Genomic DNA, 5,418 nt, shown 5'->3' with positions numbered 1-5,418 from the left:
GGCGCCCCGCGCACCAGCAGTGGCGGTGCCAGGATCAAAACCATGTGATGTCAAGCTTCACTAATAAAAAAAATAGATCATAAACAGGAATAAAAACATCGTACCTTTATTACAAACCAATATATCTATGGCAGTAGTACTTTGCGACGATGCATACATTGATATGTATGCATAATAGCATCAGTACTAATAGACTGAAATACATCGGTTTCAACATAAGTTATGAGACAATGGTACAAGAAATCATCGCCTATTCTATTACGCAAATCAGACTTGATATATTTCATTGCGGAAAATGCTCTCTCAACTGTTGCCGTCGCCACCGGCAAGATCAATGCTAGCTTTACCAAAAGGAATACTAGAGGAAAGGTATTGTACTTCTTTGTCTCGACCAGTTTTCTGCAAAGATCACTAACCCCTTTCAAATTGGAGATTCTTGAATCATCACGAACATTTTCAAGGAAGTTATCAAGTTGGACACTAAGATCTTCAATCTTGCTTTCACTCCCAAAATCATCTGGATACAAACGAGCCATTGCTAACACTTTTTCTTTGTCAAAATTAGCAAACAAATCAGAAGGATCCAAAGAAGCCATCCCAAGAAGCAAGGTTGTGCTGCTTTCACTAAAGCGGTCATCAATCTCTACACGTAACATATCAATAATGGCGTACATCACACTTTGGTAGTAATTCTTATTTGATATGCCATCAGTCTGAACCTTACGCTTTGATTTTGATCCTCGGGGAATATGCATAACATCCATATCAGAAAGTTCAATATCTTGTTCAATGCAAAAATCAGTAACCTTTTTAATCATACCTTCCCAACTTTGGTTTCTCATTTCCTGTAGCCTTCTTTTGGTTGTGTGAAGATACGACACGGCATTCACAATGTCCTGATCCTTCCTTTGCAAAGCAACGCTTAGATCATTAGTAATCCCAAGTATAGCCTTCATCAAGTGCATCATGAAAACAAAGTCAAATGTTTGAATAGCGTCCAGAACACCCTTTGCTTTAATCCTATCGAGAGCTTTGCTGGCGTTTTGTGCATTATCATCTACAACTTCAATTACCGAGGGGAACATAACAATCATATTCAAGAGAGAGCTGAAATGAGAACCCCAACGAGTATCCCCAGCTCGTTTAATTCAAACCTCTACCAGTTTCCAGTTCTCCATTCTGCAGTGCTGTCTGGACTCTTTTTGCTTGTTTCTCTCTAAGCATATCTCTGTTCTTAAAAGAATTTCCCACTGTGGAGAGAAGAACACTCATCCACTCAAAAAGCCATACCACATCTTCATGGTTTTTTGCGACTGCAACTAGTGTGAGCTGAAGTTGATGAGCAAAACAATGGATGCTATGAGCAGACCTAGAATCTTCCATTACTAAAGTTTTCAAACCATTCAAATGCCCTTGCATATTACTAGCTCCATCATAGCCTTCGCCACGAATTCGAGAAGGGCTAAGGTTATGTTTTTTAAGCACTGCATAAATAGCTTGTTGGAGAGCAAGAGAAGTTGTTTGAGTAACATGAGAAAGGCCAATAACACGCTCCACTGAAAACCCCCTTTTGTCAACATATCTTATAGCAAGAGCCATTTGTTCCTTGTGAGATACATCACGAGATTCATCAACCAATATAGCAAAGTATTCATCTCCCAGATCTTCTATGATTGCTTTCACTGTTTCTATCGCACAAGCTTTCACAATATGTTTCTGGATAGTCGAAGAAACCAACTTTAAATTCTGAGGAGCATTCTTCAAAGCAACAGCAGCCACATCAGGACAACGTGCAACATACCACTCATAAAAAGTTAGAAAATTCCCCTTCCTCAAAGAAGACTCGCTTTCATCATGACCTCGAAATGGCAAGCCCAAAACAAGAAGCAACCTTGCAATATCTATTGACGCAATCAGCCGAGTTTGGTACTCTATATTGGATTTCTTTGTTCCCTTGTGTAAGACAGCTCCAATGGATTGCTTCTGGTTCATTAGATCATCACATCTCTTCATGTTCTGATTATGAGTACTTGAAGGACCCCCAACATGAATATCCAATCTCTTTACATTATTCCAACTTTTCCACCCCTTTGTTGAAAATACATCTCCACCACCACGGCCTAGACTTTCATTCTAAAACAAATAGCAACAAAGACAAAATGCTGCATTTTCCTTTGTACTGTACTCCAACCAAGACTTGTGATCCTTGAACCACTCTTCATTAAAACGATGTTGAACTCCACTGAAATCTGTTTGAAGGAAAGCATGTCCTGTTGGTTGGAACGGGCCTCTCAGGAGGTATGCTCTTCGCACATCATCACGTACTTTGGCACTGTGCTGGAAAATTGGTATGCGATTTGCAGGATCTGGCGGAAGATTAGATGTATCAACTTCCTCTTTTTCTTTAGCTGGGCGCGGCCTTGCATTGCTATTAATTAACACACGTTCCAAAGCGGCTCGAGAATCAATAGGAGTCTGTTCTTCCTCATTCGCAGGTGATTGCTGCTGTGTGGTATTTGCAACATTTGAGTTGGACTGCCACTTCTTCACAAATTTATCCATTTATCAAACCAATGACCTGACAAAATAAATCTATTGCTAAGAAAAGGGAAATATGCAATTCTTATTCTTAATAAAAATAATCTCCTACATCCTAAATCTTAATATTGCTAGTGAGAGAAAATCTGGAAAATAATGAACTGTATTGCTGTTTTTGCACATAAAACAAACAAGTAGAAGTAGAAAAGTGGAGGGCCTTGCCTTGTGTAGTTGTGTTGGATCAGATACAGAGTGCAGACTAGTGCAGTAGTATTGATTGATTGATTCAGAGTTTCAGACGGACAATTCGTGTGCAGCCGCAGGTGCGCCGCTCGCGGCTCGCCTGACGGCCTAACGTGGTCGTTACTCACGTCTCAGGTTCAGAGTCCAGCCAAAGATCACCGGCGCCGGGAGTCCGGGACAGCAAGTCAGAAGGCGATGCGCTGCGGCGGCCGCCCACGGTCATTGGAGAGGCATGCGTGAAGGAGCCAACGAGATCACGTAATTTGGGGATCAAGATCAACTAGTGCGATCAGTTAAGGGATTTTTGATTTCTTCTTGCGATATGGCCCAGTAGTGGCCCAACTAATTGTTACACAAGAAGAAAAATAAGAGAATAGATGGGCCTGTGTAGTTAAATATTCCTGGTTGCCTGGTTCAACGACGTGGTATGCAGACGTGGGGGTCGATGTCATACGAGAAACCTGTGTAGTCAAGCGACTACACAGTTATAGCGTGGCTTCGCCACTGCGCACTAGTTTAGTGCTAACCTACTATGGCGACTATCAGCTTTGGAGCAACAAGTCGTCAGCATGGTCTGTACTTGGAGGTGGCCGTCTGCTGAATGCAACCGCTACAATTACCGTGGCCCAAATCGATACTGCGATGCAACCTCCGTAATCGTCTCTCTCTCACAGCAAAAACAGAGCTTGTCTCGCTTTTGGCTGTTTTGCAGGACTTCGCGCCTTCGTCAGAGGAAGATCAACGGTTCCTCCTTCAGGGTCATGACTTCTCCACCAAACAGGCTTACGGCACCATTATGGCAAGGCCAGAAACGGACCTCATTGCGCCCCTCATCTGGAACACCAAGGTTCCCCGCAAGACAAAGATCTTCGCTTGGCTTCTCTTCAAAGATCGCCTAAGCACCGCCGTGAATCTTGCCCACAAGAATATAATCTCCTCGGACTTATGCACACGGTATGCTACGCTACCGGAAGACTCCATTCACCTCTTCATCACATGCCCCCTCGCCAACAGAATCTGGCATCGAGTTGGTGTTCTGCCCCAGGATGATGACCTTAATGAACTATGGGACGTCCCGCTACCTCAACACCTGCCCGAGAACGCATGGCCCTTCGTCCTCCTCGCGCTGCTCTCCAGCATTTGGGCCGCATGAAATGACATGCTCTTTAGGAATGTTGATCAATGTTCTGTAATAACAATTAGAAACCTAGTATCAGACTTGGATCTCTGGTCACACCGTCTTGCTGATACGGGTGACAAGGAGGACGTCTTGTGGCATACCTACCTTTCTGCACGATGTACCATGCCTCTGTAATCTGGGCCTGCTGTCTCTACAGCCGTTTTGAGCAATATATTCAGGTGGGGGAGCTCCCCCCTCCGGTGATTCTATAAAAAAAGACATCCACCACGCCTGCCGTGCCAGCATGCAAGTGTCTCGATGGCTTTGAGCCGACTAACACGGAGGAGTGGACCGCAGGAAGATTCTCGGCGAGATGCCGAAGGAAGAAGGCGCCGCGATGCAGTGACGGCTTCTTAGCCTTACCGGGGATGAAGTCACCTGACATGTTTTCTTCCGTGGGCGGGGACAGGAGTACGTTCGAGGAGTGCACAGCAGAGTGCAGCCACAATTGCTCGTGCGTGGCATACACGCACTAGTAGGAAAAGGGGCTTTTACCCCGGTTCATAAGGGCCTTTAGTCTCGGTTCTGGAACCGGGACTAAAGGGTCGTTACTAATGCCCTAGCCCTTTAGTCCCGGTTCTTACACGAACCGGGACTAAAGGCAGTCCACGTGGCCGGTGCGGGGAGCCCAGGCAGGAGGGCCTTTGGTCCCGGTTGGTGCCACCAACCGGGACCAATAGGCATCCACGCGTCAGCACCTGGCAGGAGCTGAGGTTTTTGTTTTTTTTGAAAGGGGGTGGTTTAGGGGTTTTGGGGGGTTAATTTAGGTGTTTCATATATTGTGTTAGCTAGCTAATTAATAGAGAGAAGTGTCCTCTCTTATCTCCGTGCTTGGTCGACGCTACGTACTATATACGTATGGAGAGGAGTAGACACGCTAGCTAGTAATCAAATGAAGAAAACAGAAGATCGTCATGAACATATGCATACAGAGAGAAGTGATATCGACCACCTCTCCTTCTCCGAGATATTGGTCGAACAACAAGTTCTCGTATATCTATCCGACACTACCGGCTACATATATACAATAATTATCTCTTACAATACAATCTCCTAATTATATTGTAGGAACATAGGGTCCACATAGTATTCTCCGTTTTCAGCGATCACGTGGTCAAGGAAGAATGCCGCCAATTCCTCTTGAATTCCTCGCATACGATCTTCTGCTAGGAGTTCATCCCGCTTCCGAAAAATCTAATTTGAAGAAGGGGGTCAATACATATATATATATATGAATAAATGAAACTCAACACAAATGATGGTAATAAAATAAAATTGTGAATATTATTGCTTACGCACTTCATATTGTTCTTCAGTGTAGCCCCGCTCACAGGTATGGTAGCGGTTGGACTCGCAAACGTAGTATCCACAGTAATTATTCCCGGGTTCCTGCCACAAGCACTTTACAAGAAATAGAGGTCAATCAAATTGATAAGCAAGCATGCTAAATGGTATTG

Source organism: Aegilops tauschii, chromosome 5, assembly GCF_002575655.3.
Source record: "Aegilops tauschii subsp. strangulata cultivar AL8/78 chromosome 5, Aet v6.0, whole genome shotgun sequence".
NCBI classification, from domain to species: Eukaryota; Viridiplantae; Streptophyta; class Magnoliopsida; order Poales; family Poaceae; genus Aegilops; species Aegilops tauschii.
This window is presented reverse-complemented; position numbering follows the sequence as displayed.